This window comes from Rhinolophus sinicus, chromosome 18, assembly GCF_057876585.1.
Source record: "Rhinolophus sinicus isolate RSI-liver-muscle chromosome 18, RSI-T2T, whole genome shotgun sequence".
NCBI classification, from domain to species: domain Eukaryota; kingdom Metazoa; phylum Chordata; class Mammalia; order Chiroptera; family Rhinolophidae; genus Rhinolophus; species Rhinolophus sinicus.
Window position 1 is genome coordinate 116,897,478 of NC_142518.1, and position 23,722 is coordinate 116,921,199.

At 38.1% G+C, this 23,722-nt stretch overlaps 1 long non-coding RNA gene across 1 annotated transcript; it reads right to left on the reverse strand.

Moving 5' to 3' along the window:
* Positions 1 to 5,006: 5,006 nt before the first annotated feature.
* Positions 5,007 to 14,848, reverse strand: LOC141569555 (uncharacterized). Its single transcript, XR_012493286.2, has 3 exons — positions 13,897 to 14,848; positions 5,337 to 5,419; positions 5,007 to 5,252 (listed from the first exon to the last, which is right to left on the reverse strand). It is a non-coding gene; the product is annotated as an uncharacterized LOC141569555 (long non-coding RNA).
* Positions 14,849 to 23,722: the final 8,874 nt, after the last annotated feature.

Here is a 23,722-nt window from a genome sequence, read left to right on the forward strand (position 1 = left end):
GGGCTAGGGCTAGGGCTGGGGCTAGGGCTGGGGCAGGGGCAGGGGCTGGGGCTGGGGCTGGGGCTGGGGCAGGGGCAGGGGCAGGGGCAGGGGCTGGGGCTGGGGCTGGGGCTGGGGCTGGTGCTGGGGCTGGGGCAAGGACTGGGGGCTAGATAGGGGGGTTTCTGGGAACGGGGCTGGGGAGGAGTTGGGGGGCTGTGGAGGCAGAGCACCACAGAAAATTGAAAATTTGGACATTTAATACTCAAGTATAATAAGTGTGAATAAAGGAAACTAAGTTCACAGCAATTCAAGTTTCCCGCCTGAAAGGTGGGCAATTAGTCAATTGGTGCAGCATTAAAGATGGGAACAAAGTAAGGCCTGGAGTGGAATGGACCTTCAAATGTTTATTTTTATATTTCATCATAAAGTTAAATTTTTAATTAATTATGTCCTATAAGACTTCCAAAACCCAAAGGGAAGTAGTTTCTTAAGTCAATTTAAAAGTAAAAAAAAATTAGTAAAAAAAAGTTGCATGCCAAATCATTGACTTTGGATATTTTAAACCAAAAATGTTTAAGCAATTTATAAAAATGAAATTGAAAACTTCAAGGAATTTTAAGGAACTCAAAAGTGAAAATTCATTAAATGTATTTGAAATGGATTCTACAAATCAACAAAATCCCGAAACACATTTCCATAATAGTCATTTAAGGCTCACGTCTAAAAGTAGCAAACCACATAATCAAACTATGACTGACATCCAATAAATAAATAGAAATCAGTCAAACCCCAGCATTAGGCACAGGGTAGGTGTTCCTCTTGAGGAAGGCAGGGATTCCTCTTCTGCCCCCTGTTGGCCAACGATCATGTGGGATCCATTTTGGTCCTTGCCACGTCTCAGCGCCATTTTCACACTTGGCACGCATGGAGCACGCCACTGGCCAATGTGGAAGAGCAGAGGCAAACTGGGAAATGACTGCCCTAGGCCAGGGCACCATTGCAGAGGAACGGTGTGAGGTTCAGCTCACACTACCAAATACCCAGAGGGAGGGGAGCAAGTAAGAGGGGAGGGAGCTGAAAAGGGCAAATGACCTTGGAAAGACCCTTCGGTACCACCCACTGGGAGGAGACATGAATGTGGCCCCTTCTGCTTCTTACTTCTGATTGGCTGAATCAAAACGGCAGCGAGGAGCCATGCTAAATCGGTGCAATTCCACCCTCCACTAATTGGCTCTGCCCAATTCTACCACCCTGTCTGATTGGGTGGGTCATACGGCAATCCAACACTGAGCATCCCACTTTTTTTGGCAAACGCGGCAACGCCCGCCATCTTTAACAATGCGCAAGCACCGGAGCAAAGCCCGCCAAGAAAGTGCCCGGCAAAAAAAAACCATTCGCCAAGATGTCCACCCGACAAACTGCCACATCCACCTGACAAAGTATGCCATATTGTCCCTGCGGCAAAACCTGTCAGGAAATTCATGCCGCAAACACGAAACCGCGCCATATTTTACACTGCGGCAAGTGCTTGAGCCGCCATCTTATACCATGTACCAGAATATTTCCACCACCAAGCTGCGCACTAGAACAATAATACCATCATGCTGTGGCCTTCCCGCCACTTGAACACTGCGACAAAACTGCATCCGCCATATTGGACACTAACAAAGCATGCAGGCAGCCATGCTGCGCAATGCGGCAAAGTTAAAGTCGCCATTTTGAACCCTGCCCCTAAGTCGGTTCCCTGTCATTTTCAATTAGCCCCAGGAAGTGTCAGAGAACAATTGCGATCATCTAACTTAGGATACCACAATTTATGCAAAGCTCCTAACCAGCCCCCAATTAGCTCATTCAAAATATTTACTTATACTATGCATACAACTGCCTCTGTATGTCCCTCTAGCCATACTGCTTCCCTATTTTATGCTAAACACGAACAACCATGGGCAGAGGCGTGCGGCAAGCCTGAAGTGGACGCCATCTTTCTTCTCCTGCCTGTCTAACCCGTTAGCCTAACTGCAAAATCATCTCCAAGCCAAAGCCGTAGGTCCACTCACACAACACCAAACGATTAGCAGCAAAAATTTGTAGACCTTCCAGATAGTCTGGAACCACTGAAATCAACCACTTTTCCATGCATTAAAAGCCCCGATGGGCGAATGAAAAAAGAAAATCTAAGCAGGTATCCGTGGCCCCGATGGGCAAAGAAAAAAAATTAAGGCAGGTATCCGCGGCCCCGATGGGCAAGGAAAAAAATAATAAAAGCAGGTATCCGAGGCCCCGATGGGCCAAAAATTATTTAAAAAAAAAAAAAAAAAAAAGACATCCACTGCCCCCATGTGCCAGAGGTTTGGGGGATGGGAGGGGGGACCCAGCAGGTATCCGAGGCCCCGATGGGCTTAAGGGGGAAAAAAAATTAAAAGCAGGTATCCGCAGCCCCGATGGGCAAATTAAAAAAATAAATACATAAAACCAGGTATCCGCAGCCCTGATGGGCAAAATATAGAAGAGTGAAGGGAAAAGAAACCTAAACCACAAAAAACCAGGCCTCAACCAAAACTTATTACAAAAAAATTCCTTTAAAATGTGAAATAGCCTAAAAATATCCCAAATACCTGAAAAATATGGAGCAGGTGTCAAGAAAATACTAGAAGAAAGTTCAGAATTTAAAAAATATTTTATAGAATTTTGGTAGATTTTTTTCTTTCTTTTTAAGAAATGAGCCATAGTGTGGTTGGCAATTGGCAAGTGTTCCAGAAAGGACCACAGGGGTGAAGATATCTTGCTATCCAGCCTCTACCTCAGGAAAAGAAGAAATATGGCGGCTGCAGCAAATTGCAGCACTTTAAGAAGTAACGGGGAGGGCCCTGGGGCAGAGGGAGTGGAAGAGGTGTGGCCTAGAAGATTGAAAGCCAGACATCTTTGTGGTTTACAAAGCTCACATTTATTTGGAGAAAAGGGGAGATTTTAAGAACACAGAAACAAAAAAGAACATTAGACTTGGAAGTAGGCTTCATTTCTAGTCGGGGAGCCATAACTTCATTGTAGTTACAAAGGGTTATCGTCTATAAAATAGAGACGTTAATCAAATTAGATTACTGATGCTTTCACCAGAAACAGCATAACAAAAGGGTTTAGTTTAGTTTGGTTTTGAAAAAGCACAAAGGCTAGGTAGGGCTTTGATATGTTAATAAACTATTTAAATACCTCATTCAGCCAGAAGGCATAACACCCTACCAAACTTTTGAACAAAAGAAGTTAGGAAAGGGCAACTTGTTTAAAGTTAGAACCTTCTTCAAGGGACTTTCCCTTCCATTATATAATGTAATAGTGAAGGTTTCTTCCTGTATTTTATAGATTATGAAACAGATGCCCATAACGGTTACATGATGTGCATGATTCTGAGTCAATATGTTTTCTACTCCAATACTCTGCCTTTGTATGGCCCCTGATCATAGGAGACTGGAAGCACTTCTAAGTCAGATGTTGAGCAAGAGAGAGGAAGGAAAGAAAGGCATTTCCCAGAATGCCGATTTGGCCCCTAAATAATCAAGGAGTACTATTTGTGACCTATTTGTAATTTTTAAACTGCGAACCCTTAGTCTTTAGAATTTTCCTACTGCCTCCATGAATCTGATGACCCCAACATTGAACCAATAGTAAGAGCACAGTAGTGAAGTTCACCCACTGGCAGTAACTCATAGGAAAAAGCTCATATAAAAGCCACAGCTACCCCCAAAAAAACCTGACTATTACAGTGAGAATCTCTTATGATTGGTTCAATGTTGAGGTCATCAGAATCATTTATCAGAGAAACAATGGATAACCCAAGACAGACCATGAAGAACCCGAGGGAGACCATAGAAACTAAGTACCACACAACTAGAAAGTCAAAGGATACATTGGCCTCCCACTGACTGACCTGGAAAGTGATACTATCAGCCAAGCATGTCCTCCAGTCTCCAGATAAATAATAAAGTATGCAGAATTTTCTTCCTTAAAGAGTACACTTACACTCCATCTTCTAAGTGCTCTTGGTTCACACACAAAAAGTAATCTGACTTGTCATTCCAAATGAGGAATATTTTGTTATAAAAGTGGTAGCCTTGAGAAGACAATGCTTAACACAAAGAGACTCTAATAAAAGAATTTCAGTCTGGAAGATAATTTTCCACAGGAGCCTTCCTGAACACCCAAAAATTAAACTATGGAGCAAAAGTATACAAACAAGGCCTGCTATAAGATTTCACTCTAATTTAAGGTTTCATAAGTTCCTAGTGAAACAAATAGGGGGAAAGGATTCTTTCATTGCATAGATTGGTAAATTGAGGTTGAGAGATGTTGATTTCTTTGGTTTTGGTTGAAAAGCTAGTAGCAGCATGAGGATCCCAGAGTAGAGGTCCTTGGCCTCAGGTAACTTTGGTTGCACTGTAGTGATATAACTCTGTGAACAAGACTACCTTGTGTGTCAGATCTCTCTAGTGAGAATTGTGGAATTTGTATTGGGTTTAAAATCACTGTAACAATCATGGCATATTTGGGAACTAACAACCATAAAAATAACAACTGTAAAAAGTAGTCGCTACAATCATTTTGATATCACTCAACCTTCGGGAAAAAAGGTTAGCTATAAGTAGTATTCCCTAACACCTGAGATCTCAGCCCGAACTAACCATCAGGACCTAAAAAGCAAATGAAGTACCACCATCAGCAATACTATCCGGCCACCTCACCAATGCATCAGCAATACTATCGTAGTATCAACAGGAATCTGACCGCACTATAGAATTTAACCTGTTTCAGCTTATTGTGTCTTTAGCACAGGCTACCAATTGTTAGGTTAACTAGGCCCATCCAAAACACCTCTGTCCAATAGAAATTTCTTCAACTGCAGAAGTGTCCTATACTTTTTAGACCTTGGGTTATGGAAATTTTTCCTAAATAAGACTCAAAGAGCACCAACTACAAAAGATTGATAAATTTGACTTTATGAAATGAAAACCTCTTGTTTCACAAAAATACCTTAAAAGGTTAAAAGACAAGTTGTACAGTGGTTGTCCCAGGGTTCGGCAGTGAGGCCCTAGTTCCAGGAGGGTAGCCAGATGAGCAGATCACTTCCACTGGTTATCATAGTAATTTCATAGGATCAGTGAGATCAGGCCGCCAGAATGGTGATAATGTGCTGATTTTGGGTGACTCTCACATCGGACACATGACATTTTCAGGCTGTGGGTTACCGAGGTATACTGCCGATACTTACGCTCCAAGAACTGCAGAGACAAGAAATCTGTATTATTTCGATACACAGATGTTCCAAAGAGCCACTGCATTAGCAATAGTAACAGTGTTGGTACCTTTTTGTCCTACTGGGAGATATGAAATTGGCCACGTATGATGCATTTGACAATAAAAAAAGATGAAGAAATGTTTTCTGGACCTGAAAAGGAAGAGATGGTACATGGACACCATGAGAAATTTTCACATGAACTGTTGAATAAAAAATAAAATAAAATGTAAATACATCAAATATATGGTGATGGAAGGAGAACTGACTCTGGGTGGTGAACACACAATGGGATTTATAGATGATGTAATACAGAATTGTACACCTGAAAAAAAAAAAAAAAAGATTCCAATGATTTCAGTTGTAGGCTTGACACTTTGTTAACATACATTTCCTCTCCCCTGCTCGAATTCAAAGAAAGGCGAGAATTGCCTGATTTGGCCACTAGATGGCAGCATGAAATTATCAAAGAAACTGATCCAGCGTATGGGAAAGGCCCAACTAAGGTCTGAGTTGAAGGGGAAAACGTCTTATTTATGCAAGTTCAGTATCAGAAGAAAGAGAAAACGAAAAATACTCAACTTCCTCTCATTTCACCAGCTCCCCTCAGGGAAGTTTGTCCTTGGCTTTGATGCAGTCCCACTTAAAGAGGACTTAGTCAAAGCATTCAGAATCAAATTAGCAAACTGCTGGGGGCGGGGGAGGGGTCCTCCAAGTCATCATCAATGAAAAGCAATGAAAGGAACAAGAACATATTATGGCAAAGAGAATACTTGGTGAGGGCTCTTTGTTGTCATAAGGACTGTCTGCAGTGGGAGAGATGATTAGCCTTGTGTGTTGCTCTAGATCAATGAAAATGTCTGCATACTCTCAGCTGTCCAAAGATGGACCAGACTACCTCCAGAACTGGTCAGATGCCAGTCCCTGACAGGACGCAAGCCAGTGGTAAATTTTGTGGGGATGCTCTGGAGATAATCATCAAATACTAAAGTTTGGCCACATGCCCTATAAGGATCTTCTAACTAGCTCAAGATCTTATGAGCCTCATCAGAGTATTTCGGGCATTCCTTTAATCCTGCCCCCCACCCACACACATTTATGGTGTCCTTCAAGGGTATATTGGGCTGTTAGGAGAGGTTTTTGTATGTATTTTTTTAAAAAACATGGAGTTACACATGTCAAAGCTCAGTGATGGTATACTTAATAATTGTGAATTTCACTGTGTATAATATACTTTACATCAGAGTTCAAAATAACATGAAAGAATATTGAGTTCTGTTCATGATATACATAGGGAAGTGTCAGACTGTATATGGAAGTCTGCAATTTACTTTCAAATGCATCAAAGCATAAGATGACTTAATAGATTGATAGATGGTTATATGATTAAACGCAGGATTGAAAATTGTCATCATCAAAATGAAATGGTGAGGACAGGTGACATAGCTGAGAATGAAGGAGGAAGGAGCTCCAGGGATTCATCATCCACTGAAGCAACCGCTAAGCTGGGGAAAAACTGTGAGAATCAACTTTTTCAGAACTCTATAATGTAATAAAAAAATAAAAAAAACAAGCATGGCAAGTAGAGGAGTGCTTAATGAAGAAAGACTGCCAAAATACACTAAGAGCATTTGTGGCATTTTTACTTAACAACCTACCACTCCCCATTTCCCAGTGCCAGAGGGGACAGTTATAGACCTTGTTGTACTACGTGATTATTATGATCAGTTGAATGCCAAAAATTTAGGTAACCTAGACAAAATGGACAAATTCCAAGGAACATAGAAACTACAAAGAAGAAACAGAAAACCTGAACAAACCCATACCAAATAAGGAGATTAAATCAGTAATGTAAAACCTCCAACAGAGAAAAACCCAGGACCAGATGGCTTCACTAATGAAATCTACCAGGAGTTTGAAAAAGATTAACACCAATCATTCTCAAAGTCTTCCACGTAGTTGACACAGAAGGGCCTAGTTTTTTAAGAACAGCAAACGATAACTTAAGCTTACTACAGAGGCCACAAAAGGCATTGGGGCAGCACATAGCCCTTTCTCAACATTTTTATGAGATAAATGCAAATCAATCAGAAACATGTTTTGGATTTCCCTGAAATTACACAGAATATAATAGGCAGAGAGCTTAAGTTTACATTTGAATAGACTGAGCTTTTTTGTTTAGAGGTGATCAATACTGCTGTGTATTATTCTACTCGGCTAAAAGTAAGAGGCTGACGAAGAACTCATACAGAACTCTAGTATATCTCACTACAATGTGCATGTATCGTTTGGCTAAAGACCTCTTCACTCCTGCTTCCCTCATCCTTTTCCGGTATTGGCTGCGTTTTTAGAAATATCCAGGATAGCAGATTTTGAAGGGTGTGAGGGAGGTTAGAAAATGAAACTTATTCAGTCACACCTCTTAAAGCTCCAGCACTGTGAGCCAAGGAGAATAGACAGGCCCCTGGATGTGAGAAATTGCAGATAACAGTGAAAAGATGAAACCTGGATTTTAGTCCTGACTACCATTTAGCTTAACCTGAGTTTTCTCAGGTATAAAATGAGAATACCAATCTCTGCTCTGCAAAACTCAAAGGGTGTTGTGAAGATTCAAAGAGATCGTGGGTGAGAAGGTGCTTTGTAAACTAAAGCACTGTGCAAACCCCAGTACTTTCCCTCCTCTGTGCACTCTGTCATGCTTTCTATACAAAATGAGGTCTTTATTGTTCTATCTTACTTACCAAATTGTGAAGTCATTGAAGGCATGGAACATACCTGTCCTTTTCACTACTCTAACCCTGCACCTAGCCCAGAGCCTGACACAGAGTAGGTATTCAATAAGTATTAGATAAATTGATCTTAAGAAATTCATATTTAAAAGGCAGCATTTGCTTCTGTGGCCCTCAATCTTTTTATTTTTTTCCGTGGACATCTCTCATCCTTGGAGCCCTAATGTCTCATACTTTCACATTGAAAAATGCTCTAGGGGCAAAAAACCAATAACTTCATCTACAAGATATCAATGATGAACAATACTTACTGTGATGTTCTCCGTGTCTCTTACTCTTGAGAAATTAACATTCCAATGGGAGTGAAAACTTTAGGCTGAAGGGACAATCTTTAAAGGTTGGAATTTCAGCATCACTAGCTTGTGGGCAATGCATGATGTCATGCAAGAAGCCTTTGGGAGTCACTGATTTCCAGAGTCAGGATTAGGGTCAGGTACAACACTTGTTTTGGATGCAGAATTTAAGAGCACATCAAAACTACAGCAATCAAGATGATAATACGAGGTCTGACAATTAAGTTCATGAACCTGTTGCAATGATGTTGCTAACCTTTTTTGATACCAGAGGGATTATTCATTATGAATTTGTACCAACTGGACAAACAGTTAACCTTTTGGAAGTGCTAAATAGGCTTCTTGAAAGTTAGACGACATGAACTTTTCACCAACAATTCATGGCTCTTGCATCACGATAATGCACCAGCTCACATGGCACTGTCTGTGAGGGAATTTTTAGCCAGTAAACAAATAACTATTGGAACACCCTCCCTACTTACCTGTTCTGGCCCCCAATGACTTCTTTCTTTACCCAAAGAGAAAGGCAATATTGAAAGGAAGACGTTTGGATGACATTCAGGACATCAAGGGTAATACGATGACAGCTCTGATGGCCATTCCAGAAAAAGAGTTCCAAAATTGCTTTGAAGGGTGGACTAGGCATTGGCGTCTATGCATAGCTTCCCAAGGGGAGTACTTCGAAGGTGACCATAGTGATATTCAGCAATGAGGTATGTAGCACACTTTTTCTAGGATGAGTTTGCGAACTTAATTGTCAGATCTTCGTATTTTAATGTAATTACTTGTTTACCTTTTTTACAGCTTGAGATATAATTTACACATCATAAAACTCCATCATTTAGAAATGCACAATACAATGGTTTTTAGCTATTTACAGAGTTGTGCAACCATCGCCTTAATCTATTTTTAGAACATTTTCATCACTGCAAAAAGAAACCTGGTACCCATTAGGAGTCAGTCCCTCTGCTGCCAGTCCTAGGCAACCACAAATCTATTTTCTCTTTCTATAGATTTGTGTATTTTAGACATCTCATGTAAGTGAAATTATACAATATGTGGTATTTTGTGATTGGCTTCTTTAATTTAGTATACTGTTTCCAAAGTTCATTCATTATACGGATGTACTACATTTGTTTATCCATTTATCAGTTGATTGAGTTGTTTCCACATTTTGACTATTATGAATAATGCTGCTATGAACAAGTTTTTGTGGGGACATATATTTTCAATTCTCTTGAGCATATACTTAGGAGTGGAACTGTTGGGTCATATTGTAACTCTAGGTTTAACTTTTTGAGGAACTGCCAAACTATTTCTCATTTTACATTCACACCAGCTATATATGAGGGTTCCAATTTCTCCACATTCTTGCCAATGCTTTTTTGTCATTTTGATTACAGCCATTCTAGTGGGTGTGAATTCGTAAATGCAATATTTTTAAAATTAAAATTAACACAAAAGTTCCATGATGAACAAAACTTAAATTTTAAATCAAATCAGAACCCGGCAGTGCTATGCTGAGCCATATTAAAGCCTGAGGTGAAAGGAAATAAGTGTGTTCCCATATATATGTATCTATGTATTTTAAATAATAATGAAAGAAACAAATTTTGAAAGTATGGTTTATGAATGTAAAACTTTATCAAGAGAAATGAATATTCTCCCCGAATTTGAAAATGGAAAAAAAAAGGTAAATAAATTGGAAATGTACAAATCATTAGATGAGAGCATCAATTATTATGGAGAACACACATATCAAATATAAATTAAGAAAATTATACATTTCACATTTGAAGTGGAGACATGAAAAGTTAAATGAAGTGCCCTCAGAATTTTCATTTTTAACCAGAGAAAAGTTATTCTATGAATACTTCTGATTTATGCAAAGCAGTCAATGACTTGGCTCATGAATATTCTGATGACGTACGTCCTGTAGAAATTTCATCCGAAATAGTTTTAAGTATCATGCAAAATTAGAACAATACAAACTATAAACAACTGACTCAAGAACAAATAGACCTCTAAAACTAAAGAGATAGTAATGAAAGAAAAGGCCATAAAGAGAAGCCCAGGTCCAGGTGGCTCCTCTGGTCAATTCTAAGAAATGTTTAAAGAAAAAAATAACAGTCCTTCACAAACCCTTCCAAAAACTAGAAGAGAAGGGAACAATTTCCAACTCATTCTCTGAGACCAGAATTACCTTGATACCAAAACCAGACAAAGACATCATGAGAAATGAAAACTACAGATCAGTATCTCTTATGACTACAGACACAAAAATCTTCAACAAAATACTACCAAACTGAATCTGAAAACAAGTTAGAAAAGATTATATGTGATGACCTAGTGGGATTTATTGCAGGAATAGTAAGTTGGTTCAACATGTGAAATAAATGTAGAAAAAAAAACCTTTAACACAGTCTAAACCTTTTCATGACATAAACACTCAACAAACTACAAAGACAGGGGAATTTACTCACACTGGAAAAGGGCATCTTTGGTAGGCTGAATAATGGCCCTTGTCCTAACCCCCAGAACCTGTAAACATCTTACCTCACATGGTAATAGATTTCTCAGAGGTGATTAAGAAAGAAGTAAATCTACTTTCAAATGATGTAATCTCATATAGAAAAATCCTAAGGAATCCATAAAATACTACTAAAAGTAGAAGTAATAAACCATTTTAATAAGGTTGTATAATAGAAATCTATTTTACATCAATCAGTTGTATTTTTATACACATGCAATGAACAATGTGAAAATGAAATTAAGAAAACAATTCCATTTAAAATAGCATGAAAAACAGTCAGGAATAAATTTAACAGAAAAGTACAAAACGTCATTGAAAAAAATTTAAGACCTAAGTATATGGGAAAACATCCATTCTGTGTTCATGGATTGGAAGACTTAATATTGTTAAGATATCAATACTCCCCACATTTTCTACACATTCAACACAACCCCTATCAAAATCCCAGCTCAATGATTTAAAAAATTGCCAAGCTGATCCTAAAATTCATATGGAACTATAAGGGACCAGAAGAGCTAAAACAATCTGGATAAAAGAAATAAAGTTGTAGCACTTCATGATTTGAAAACTTACTTAAAAGCTACAGTAATCAAGACTGGTGGTACTGGCATAAGGTTAGACATATAAATTAATGGAATAGAACTGATACTTCAGAAATAAACCCTCACATTTATGGTCAACTAATTTTCAACAAGATTAGTCTTTAAACATATGGGGCTGGGATAACTGAATATTCACATGCAAAAGAAAGAAGCTGGATCCCTTCTTCCCACAACATGAATATATCCTCCTTTGATGCCAACCTCCATTTCTGGTGTTTTCTGGAGGCATTTTTCTTGGGTTGAAATCAAGCAGGTAAACTATGAGAAATGTGAGTGGGTGGAGGCAGGGGTATGTGGTTCCACCTTGACTGTGAATTAATAGAGCTTTTCTACTAGGTCTCTGGATCTAGCATCTTTTCACTTTGAAACACCACTAAATAAAAACCAGTGTATCAGTTTTCTCCCCCAAAAAAATTGACTAGCAGCTTCACAAGCCTATTGTTCTAATGCTTCTTGCTAATTATTTACTTATATGTATTTCTTTAAAATCCAAATAGTCATTTGTTCCAGAAAGAAAAAGTCATCAGAAGCAAAACTGCAATAGGTTTCACTATTTTTATCCGCGTTTCTACTTACCATTAAATTAATATAGAGAGATGCTGTGTACCTAGCTCAAAATAAATACATTTTATAGTACAACAAGAGATATGGTACTTGATGTAAAAAGACAATTAAAGTCACAGATCCCCTGAGATACCCAAAACTGATTTTCTACTTAACCTCGGTTGTTTGCTTGACTCCCTCCTGTTAGGACGAGTTCTTTCTCAGGAGTCCAGCAGTTCCTTTTGCAATTGACTTCTGGCATTTGCCCTACCGATTTCCAAGATGTGCACAGATAAGTTCAAGCCGCCCGTAGGAAATGACACAGTTTAAACTTAAACTAAGACCTCTTCACCACCGCGTTACTAAAGGAACACAGATGGGTTCCATGCAGTGTTTTACACAAGAATGGCCGTACATCAAGGCCCAGATGTTTACACAACTCCCTACCATTACCTTCAATTTGAGAGTGACAATGGCAAAATACAGAAAGAAAAAGTAATGATGCAAATGAATAGAATAAGAGGTGTTTCATGCTGGGTTCTTGAAAGCTAGAGATAACATTACAATGTAGGGAGAAACTATACCTTTGGAAAGGGTTGGTACCTCTCAATGGTCTTTTCCTTTCCTATGCAGCATAAACCTCCCCCTACCAACCTTCCGAACGATTCACCCCTAATACTTTACAAAAAAATTTCAGCTTCTTTCTTTTTATGGTTTGGGGGCTGGCATCCAGCTAGTGTATTTTCTCTCATGGAGAGGGACAAAAAAATTAAACGTTTTGATAAATATAGAGGCTTCTTAGAGGAGTCAGGACTTAAGCTGAGTCTAAAAGAAGAGGAAGGACTTTCAGGATGGAGAATACCATCCCCAATTCCTTTATGAAGACGCTTTGTTACAGAATTAAATGAGGAAGCAGCTTGTTTTGAATCCATTTTTGTTATTGACTCATAGCATGAATTTAGGCCCAAACCTTTCCTTCCCATCTTTGTCTTCAGTTTTCCCGTCTTTTCAATTAGTTCGTGGGGAGTAGACTGATCTACATGAGCAACGGGCTCACCGGAGTGGAAAAAATTAGGTTCTTGTCCACTCTAACACTAAGTAGCTGTTGCAGCTTTTGGGAAATTGATTTATCTCTCTGGGCCTTAGTTTCCTCATCTATAAAATAGGGATAAATCAGTGCTCAGCTTTTCTTATAATGTTGCAATAATTTGGTGAAATAACAGAAAGGCAGGTTTGTTTTACCTCACACACTTGTGAGGTAAATGAAAACTGAGAACAAGAGATATCTAGAAATGTGGACAGAAGAAAGAGTTCAGAGCGAAGGTGAAAAAAAATACTGGGCTGGAAAAAGAAAAAAGAAATGAAGGGAAAGAAAATGAAGAACGAGGGAATTTCAATGGAGACAGCAAAGGCTGTGAGAGGAAATGCAAGCAATCAGGAAAACTGAGGGAGGGGCCGCAGAGCTGCTGGCTCTCGTTGCCGGCGGAGCCATTGGGGTGGTGCACCGCGGCTGGGCGCGGGACCTATTTGGCTGTAACGCCTACCCACTCTGGCTTTTATCTACCTATCCCTACGGCTCCTCTGAGACCTAAGATGGCGGCGTTTGAATGGCGCGCAAGTACTGCCGGCGTACCAGGTTTGGAAAGGCGGCCATAGACGAATCTACCAAGGAAAGTCCAGAAATTGGCCAGTTTCTGTAGTGTGGTGAGTGCCCAACCTCCCTCCGGTAAAAAAAGTCGTTAGCAAGGCTCCACACTTCAGCATCGCGTGGCCTGCCTGGTGGGGGAGGGGGTGGGCCGGCTTGTATTTCATTTTTCTCGCTCTTCTATCTTCAAAATATCGGAGAATAATTTCTCGTTAGTCATCTTACCAGCACGGATGAGGCTAGGCGGTTGCAGAAAGTAGCTCCAAGGCGGCATTTCGAGTTTTCTTGTTTTTTCTCGTTTAAATGCACCATTATTGGCAACGTGCCACCCCAAATGAAACAGTCCATCTCCCCAGAGCGCTTTCAGGAACAGCCTGACTCCTTTGGGCCTCTCCTAATTTATTTCCTTCGTGCTGCCTTTCGCATGCAAATGTCGTAGTTTTGATGGGCTAATTAGTTTGTAACATTCATTGTGGGCTAGGTTAAAAAACCTTTATTTTCTATGCCCTAAATGAGGACTTTTGGCCATACAATATAATACTTAATATTTGTTCTGGAAGCATCTCAGAGGTAGGGTGTGTGTGTGTGTGTGTGTGTGTGTGTGTGTGTTTGTATGTATGCATGTATATATGTATGTACAGGTAATCTTTGCGGGGAATTGCTACATTATTTTGTGGATTGTTAGCTTGATTACTCACCATGTAAGAAAAGAGCTAGGTTTCTTGTGTTCAGATCTCTTGGTGAAAGTAAATTTATTTATGTTAAGCATGACATGTTTACTATATGGAGAGGACAGTAAAAAATTACATCTAATCTGTTAAATGCTTATGTGGTTAAAAAAAATTTTAGTTAAGAAGTGTCTGTATCTCACTCATATATTGCTGGAGAGAGTATGACTGACTTGCTGCAACCTTTTGAAAAGGTAATCTGGCAACATTTGGGAAAATAAAAAAAAATACAGGATCACTTGACCACATACTGGAACCAAATAGTTCGACTTTTATGAATCTATCCTACAGAGATAAAAGTACCAGTATATTAGGACGGGTGAACAGGATGCCTTTGCAGCTTTGTTTTTGTGACAAGTAACAACCCGCGTATCCATCAATAGAATACTTGAATAAATTGTAGGACATTTGTATTATGACATATTTTGCAACTGTGGAAACTGATTTATCTCTTTACACTTTTTTGATCTAGAGAATGCTGAAATGGATTGTTATGTGAGAAAAGTAAGTTACAGAATACCCCATGTTTTTGGTGATGGGGGCGCGGTGGTGATGAAAGAACGTAAGATTAACTTTCTTTTCTTCGTCTTGTTTTTTGGGGGGGCTTTTTGTATATCTTATGAAATATTTAAGACATATATAGACATACAAAGAATAATAGAGTGAACCTCTGTTTTCACCAACCAAACATAAAAAGAAAACATTACCGTTATAGTCGAAGTTCTCTGTGTACCCATCCCTGATTGCATTTCTCTCTTCCCTCATCCCCAGAGGTAAACATTATTTTAAACAGTCATTATTTTTCCTATGCATTTCTTAAACTTTGGTGACATATGAACCTTTCCTAGCATGGGTTAGTTTTTTAAATAAATTTTAAGAGAACTTTAAAAAGGAAAAATCAATTTAAAAAGATTAATCTTTAAGTGCCTGTTATCTGGGTTAGAGTAACAGGCCAATGAAGTTTCTTATAAACTGAGAATATAATCTGGTTTTTGAAAAACCTATAACATGAAATAAGTCTTGGCAAGGAAGTAGAGAAATTGGAACTGTCGTACATTGCTGCTGGCATATAAAATGGTGCAGCCACTCTGGAAAACAGTTTGGTGATTTCTCTGTAAGTTAAACTTAAAATCATCATACTTCCTTGCCAACATTTGTTATTTCCTGTTTTTGATTTTTAAAGATATTAGAATCATCCCTAGTATGTTTGAAGCAGTATGTCATTGTGGTTTACATTTGTATTTCCTTAATTACTAATGATTTTGGGATATTTTCATGTACTTTTTATCCATTTGTATATTTTCTTTCCAGAAATGTCCATTCAAGTCCTTTGCCCATTTTTAAATTTGGGTGTTTGGTTTTTTTGTTGTTTTTGAGTTGTAAGAATTCTTTATATATTCTGGATAGTAGACTATTATCATATATATGATTTGCAGTTTTTCCCCCAATTCTGTTGGTGATTTTTACACTTTTTGATACTGTCCTTTGGTGTACAGTTTTGTTTGTGTGTTTTTTAATTTGTAGTCTAATTCATCTATTTTTTTCTTTTATTCCTGGTGCTTTTGGTGTCAAATCTAAGAATTCTTTGCCAAATACAGGGTCATGAAGACTTACCCCTATGTATTCCTCTTAAGTGTTCTAGGATCTTAGCTTTTGTATGTGATGTGAAGTCCAGCTTTATTTATTCTTTTATATGTGCATAGCCAGTGGCCCCAGCAGCATTTGTTGAAGAGACTTTATTTCCCATTGAATGGTCTTGGCACCCTTTTTGGAATCAATTGGCCATAGATATATGGGTTTGTTTCTGGTCTTTCAAATTTATTTCATTTGTCTCTGTATCTGTCCTAATCCTAGTACCATACTGTTTTGAATACTGTGGATTGTATGTCATAAGTTTTAAAATTGGGAAATGTCAGTCCTCCTTCTTTGTTGTTTTCAAGATTGTTTTAGCTATTCAGGGCCTCTTGCAATTCAATATGAATTTTAGGATCAGCCTGTCCATTTTTCTTTAAGTCGTATAGAAAAAAACGGGAGAAAATGGAGTTATAAACCAAAAATACAATAATACTGGCTTTTATATTTACATGTGTAGTTACCTTTACCCATGTTCTTTATTTCTTCATATGCTTTTGAGTTACTGTCTAATCCTTCCGTTTTAAACTAAAGAACTCCCTCTGGCAATTCTTGTAGTGTAATGTTTTTGTTTTCTTTGGTTAAATATCCAGAAGTGGAATTGCTGGATTGTATAGTAGTTCTATTTTTAAGTTTTCAAGGAACCTTTGTACTGTTTTCTACAGTGGCTACACCAATTAACATTCCCACCAACAGTACACAAGGGTTCTCTTTTCTCCACATCTTCAGCAACACTCATTAGTTGTCTTCTTAAATTTTTTTTAAATTAAATTTATTGGGGTGACATTGGTTAATAACATTATATGTATCTGGCTGTGGATTTGTGTATTTATCCTTTTTGAAATTATTTTTAGTTTCTTGAAACTGTATGTCTGTGTCTATTGCCAAACTTGGGAAGTTTTCAGGCATTCAGTTTTTCAAATTTTTCAATCCCAAACTCTTCTATCCTTCTGTTACTGTCTCATAGTTTCCTGAGCCTTTGTACATTTATATTGAATGTGTTTTTTCTCTATTAGTATTGGATAGTTACTATTTATTCCTTTAAGTTCCTTTGCCATCTCCATTGTGCTTTTGTCTGTCTATTTTTAAATTTTAGTTATTGTATTTTTAACTTTAAAATTTCCATGTGTTCTTCTTTATATCATATATGTTGACAGGATTTTCTGTTTCAGTATTTGTTGTAAGAATGTGATTGCTTGTCAGAGCATTTTTATAGTAGTTGTTTTAAAGCCTCTATCATATAATTTTAAGAACTGTCATCTTGGCATTTTTCATGACTTAATTCATGTTATGCAATCTTGACTACCCGCCATGACCCGCTTTTAGCTGGGAATTTTTATGTTCAGACCATCCTATGTGGTTAATTTTGGTCTCTGAGTTTGTAGGGACTGCCAAATACGCCTCCCCTGAGCTCATCAGATTTAGTCTGCGGCTGCTTTTTCGTCCGCAATCTATAGATTCAATACCATTCCAATCAAAATCTCAGCATCCTCTTTTTGTGGATATTGCCAAGCTTATTCTAAAATTTATATAAAAATGCAAAGAAACTAGAATAACCAAAACATTCTAAAAAAGGGAAACTAAAAAGTTTGAAAGCTCACACTGCCCGACATCTACATTTACAATAAAGATGGAGTTATCAATACTATGTGTTGTTGGTGAAAGAAATACAAAGACTGGTGGAGCAGTTGGAAGGGTCTAGGAGTAGACCCACACAAAGCTAGTGAATTATTCCCACACAGATGGAAAGACCATTCACCAAAAAAAGGATAATCTCTTTAACAAAAGGTGCTGAAACCATTGGAGGACCACATATACAAAATGTGTGAACACATATTTTACTCATTATACAAATATTCATTAAAATGAGTCACAGAGAACATGGATAACACCTAGAAGGAAACATGTATTTTTAGAAACAGCACTGATGGCATGATGTTAATGCTAATCAAAAACTTTGTTTCTTAAAGGAGTATGGCAGTTTTTTTAAAAACAGACTCTCTTTCAGTGTAGTTTTAGGTTCATAGCAAAATTGAGAGAATTTCCAGTATACCCCTTACCCCCCCACACACACACATGGCCTCCCCCATTATCAACATTTCTCACCCCAGTGGTACATTGGTTTCTGATGGACCCTACATTGACACATCATCATCCAAAATCCCTAGTTTACACAAGGGGTCATGTCGTGAGCGGGATGTAATTATGAAAGGAGCAGTCTCACACACGTGTATGTCTTTCCACAATGCCAGACTTCATTAGAATAAAGCCATGGATCTAGTCCTACTGACTCGGTTTCCCATGGGCATTAACCAGGGCTCTGGCCAGAGGATAGCCTCCAGTAGTTCAGGTAGAGCGGATTCACACAAGAGGGTCACACAGGTTTGCAAGTGATAGGGTTAGGCCAGGCAAACAGGGTCTTAAGAAAGAAGGATGAGAGAGAGTCCGGTGTCCAGCAAGAGTCCCTATGGCGATGTGGTGCGGAGTGTCAGGCATCAGGCCAGGCTGGTGAGACGGTCAGGAAGTGAGGCTTCAAGGGCTCCGTCTAGGACGAGTGCAGGTGTGGCTGTCAGCTCATCTGCTGAGGCCTGAGCGAGGAGCCATCAGTGAGCTCTGATCCATCAGCAGTCTAATAAAGCATCCAAGTGGTCACACTCCACCCTGTATCTGGAGTTAACTGGTTAGGGCGTTCACTGAGCACACCTTTCACGGGATGCTGTGGCATGATTGTCACTTTGTGACTGACAGCTATCAGAGTCATAATGCTGTATACAGGTCACTTGGTGGTGTGCCTTCTGTGGGTTTGGAGGAGCGGGGAGGGGGCATTCTCTACTGTTCTGATGAAGACTGAATCTGCGACTTGTGGTGTAGCCTTCTTGTCCTGGACCTTCAGATGTAGTGCTGTTCCCAGCAGGTATTGCTTTTTATTGTTATTATTAAATTGATTGGGGTGACAATGGTTAGTAAAGTTAAATAGGTTTCAAGTGTACATCTCTCTAACCCTCATCTATATATCGCATTGTGTGCTCACCACCCAGAGTCAGCCAGCAGGCTTTTCTGTTCCTGCCATAGGCTAAAGCTTTCTTTCTCCCCTTACCCACAGGTGACTGCTTTCCACCACTGTCCCCACACTGTACACTGAGGCTTTTGTTTCTGACGGGAAGGAGGCCTGCTGGTAATTTTGCTCTGCCCTCTATTCCTCTCCCCAGTGCTTCAGGCTGCAGGTTTTCTCTAAGAACTTTTTTTTGGGACAGAGAAATAGGAGTGATGTATCTGGGCAGAACTGCAGCCTCCGTTGCTCCTCCCCTCCCCCCACATAGCCCCAGGGGAATTTTTTCTGCTTTCTTTCCTGTAGTTACCTGTTGGTAAAGGCTGCAGGTGAATGACTGCAACCCAACCCCCTTTTTGAAACCCAGAGGGGCTTCTCATTCTCCTGGTAGCCCACCCACACTTGGCCTTTAGCAATTTATTATGAATTTTTAGTTAATCCTTCCTACCTGCTTTTATATGACTTTCTGTGACATTTGGTCCAGTAATTAAATGCTCAGATTCTGTTTTTCTCTGCAGGCACCTTCTTTTCTCTAAATTTCTGTATAATTTTTTGCCCTATGACTTCATTGCTAGGATCAAGAAAATCATCAGTTTGCAGTTGTCAAGACCTTTTCTTCTCTTAAGGGATGTAGTGATGCTGTTTCTCGCTTTCTATGTGTCTGCTTTGCCGTCTGTTATTTTCGTTTCTGTTTCTCCTTTTTCTTTTGCATTATTTGAACGTTTTTTATTCCATTTTAATGTTCTTTTAAATGTTCTTTTGATTATATCTCAAATTTGTTTTGTTTTACTGTAGGGCTTACAATATTACATACCTTGCAGTCACTTAACAGTTTATATAGATTTCATGTCTTAGCATGTCAAGTAAAATGTAAGCCTTTCGTTCACATAGATCTGTTTATGCTTCCCCATTGATTTTGTAATAACTTGTCATGTGTTTCATATTTATATATTTTGAAAGCCCACCACGCTGTGTTAAGAATTCTCCTTTTGAGAGCCACTTAAAGAGGAGGAAAATTGTCCTTTATATTTATTCATTTACTGATTCTGTTGCTCTTCATTCCTAAGGAAACTAGCTTCCCCTGGATATCCTGTATCTTCAGAGTAAAGAAGCCTTTATCATTTCATCTCCACTGTGCTTGAGATGAATCCTCTTTGTTTCTCTTCATCTTAGTATATTCACTTCACCTTCATTCCTGAAGGACATTTTTACTGGATTAAGAGCTGTTAGGTGATGGCTTTTCTTCTTTCATCACTTAAAAGATGTTTTTCTACCATCTTTGTCTCCATGGTTTCTGATGAGAAATTTGCAGTTGTTTGAATCCTTGTTTCCCTGTATAAAATGTTTTTTTTTTGTGTGGCTGCTTTCAATTTTTTTTATTTATTTTGTATTTTTGGCTTTTAGCAGTTTGACGGATAGTTCTGGATGTGTATTTCTATTGGTTTATCTTGTTTGGGTTTGCTCAGGGGGGTGATACGTGATTTTATCTTTTATCAAATTTAGGAAGTTTTTGGTTGATATTCCTACAAACATTTTTTTTCTGCACAATTTTTTCCTCATTCTGGCACTCTGATAACTTGTATGCTAGACATTTTGATGTTGTCCTGTAGTTCCAAAAGCTCTGTTTGTTTTCTTTCACCTTTTTTGTTGTTCTGTTGCTCAGATTAGATAATTTATAGTGATCTGTCTTCAAATTCAATGGCTCTTTTTTCCTGCCTCCATTCTGTTGCTGAGATCTCAAGTGAATTTTTTAATTGCAGATGTCATTTTTAGTTCAAATTTTTAATTTGGTTTTTTAAACGTATTGAGGTACAATATATCATAGAAATTACCCATTGTATGTGCACAGTTCATTTATTTGTAGTAAATTTGTATAGTGTGCAGCCATCACCACCATCTAGTTTTAGGGCATTTCATTATTTCCACAAATTTCCTCAAGCCTGTTATACTCAGTCCTGTCCCATTCTCTGTACCAGGCTACTGCTGATCTCAATAAAATATGAGCCTTTTCTGAATATTTCATATAAATGAAATGTGATATTTACTCTATTGAATTTCACCTCTTTCACTTATTAAAGTCTTTGAGGTTTATCCTTGTGGTGGCATATATCAGTATTGTATTCCCTTTTTAGAGGTGAATATTACTCAATTTTATAGATACACATCGGTTTTCTTTTGTCATTCAGCACTCAACAGAAAGTTGAATTCTTTCCCTTCTTTCCCTCTTGGCTGTTATTAATAAATGCTACTATGTCCTTTAACATTGATGTAAATATCCTTGTATGTTTTCATTTCTCTTGTATGGATTCTTTGGAGTTGAATAGCTGGGTTACAGGGTATGTGTTTATTTAGCTTTTAAATAAACTGCTGAACTGTTTTCCAAAGCGGCTGTACTAGTTCACATTCCCACCTGCAGTATTTGAAAGTTCACGTTTCTCTACATCCTCAGCATCACTCCTTACTACCTGTCTTTTTTTATTATAACTACTTAGTTTGCATGAAGTCGTATTTCATTGTGACTTTATTTTGCATTTCCTTAAACTCTAATGAGGTTGAGCATCTTTTCATTTGCTTATTGTTCATTTATATGTATTTGGGATAGCATTTGAGTCTTTTCTCCGTTTCAGATTCTTTTCTTACTGTAAGAGTTCTTTATATACAGAGGGTGCCAAAAAATGTATACACATTTTAAGAAAGGAAAAAACTGTATTAAAGTTGTAATATTCAATGTATACCTATAACCAAAGATAAATACAATTCACGTTTGACTTCTGGAATGACAAGAGGTGCTCAAAGTGGTTACTATCAGCGTAATTTGTTAAGTTTTTTCCTTAAGCAGTAGTTCGCCATAATCAGAAGTGCCTGGATGCTGATGGTAACCACTTTGAGCACCTCTTGTAATTGCAGAAGTCAGGCGTGACTTGTATTCATCTTCTTCTTTTTTTTTTTATCGGTATATATTATTACAATTTTAATACTTTCTTCCTTTCTTAAATTGTGTATACATTTTTGTGGCATCCTCTGTATACATGACACAAGCCCTTTATCAGAAACATGATCTACAAGTATTTTTTCCCCACTGCATGGCTTTTCATTTACTATAATGTCCACCTAGCGTTAAAATTTTTAATTTTGGTCAAAGTCCAGTATATCAGTTATTTCTGTATCTAATCTTTCATCAGTGCTATACTATCTTGATTGTTGTAGCTGTTATGCAAGTTTTAAAATATGGTAATGAAAGATCTACTTTGTTGTTTTTTAAAATTGTTTTGGGTATTCTGCATCCCTTGGATTTAGGCTCTGCTTGCCCTTTTTTTTTGAAGTGAAAATAAATGGCAATTTGTTTATTAAATCCAAATTATTATCCCCTTGGTATACATATTACAACCAAATTTATTAAACTCGTACTATGAGCTAGCCATTCTGCTGGGTGATACTGCATATTATCCTATTTCTCTTCATAATATTCCTGCAAGGTGGACATTATATATATATATTTTTTAAATATAATTTTATTAGTTTCAGGTGCACAAGACAAAGCAATACTTAGACGTTTATCATTTATATCCCTCACACTGTGTGAACCCCCCTCCTCCATCCACTATCCCTCTGACATCACACAGAGCTATTACATTTCCACTGTCTCTATTCCTAATGCTGTACTCTGCTTCCTGTAACTATAACCATATACATACAAATATATACATACATACATATATATATATATATATATAGAGAGAGAGAGAGAGTTGGTATTCATTATTGTTCAGCCTCAGGTGTACCATGCGGAGATCAGGCATCTACTTCATCCCTGAGGTGGTCTCCCAGATGGGACACGGGTCCATTGGATACCCTACAAAATCTTTACATTATTGATTACGTTCCCCAAATTAATTTTCAAAACCCCGTGGCCATCTTGTGGTTACCGACTATTTTCTAAACCCCTCACCTTCCCCCTTATCCCTACCCCCCGCCCCTCTAGCAACCCTCGGTTTTTCCTCTATGTCTCCAAAACGGTTTCTGATTAGTTCATTCACTTATTCTTTTCTTTAGATTCCGCATATAAGTGAGATCATATGGTATTTGTCTTTCTCTGTCTGACTTATTTCACTTAACATAATGTTCTCTAGGTCCATCCACGTTATTGCAAATGGTAAGATTTCTTTCTTCTTTATGGCTGTGTAATACTCCATTGTATAAAGGTACCACAGTTTCTTAATCCAGTCATCTACCGATGGGCATTTCAGTTGTTTCCATGTTTTGGCTATTGTGTATAGTGCTTGCTTGCCATTTTTTACCCAAAAAAAAAGCCTGCAGAGATTTGGTATGCATTGCATTGACTTTATAGATCAGATTGGTAAGAGTTGTCTTCATAATAATATCGCATCTGCCAGTCCATGAACATATATTTCTATATATTTCTTTCCATTTATACATGTCCTTCAATTTGTCCAAGCAATATTTTGTAGTTTTTAACAAATCTTTCGTTAAATTTATTCTTAAATGTTTTATTCCTTTGATGCTATTCAAAATAGTGTTCTCTTAATTTCATTTTTAGAAACTATTGCTATTTATAGAAATACAGTTGATTTGGGGGCTTTAATTCTTGTGTCCTGTTACTCCCTAAACTTCTTTGTTAGTT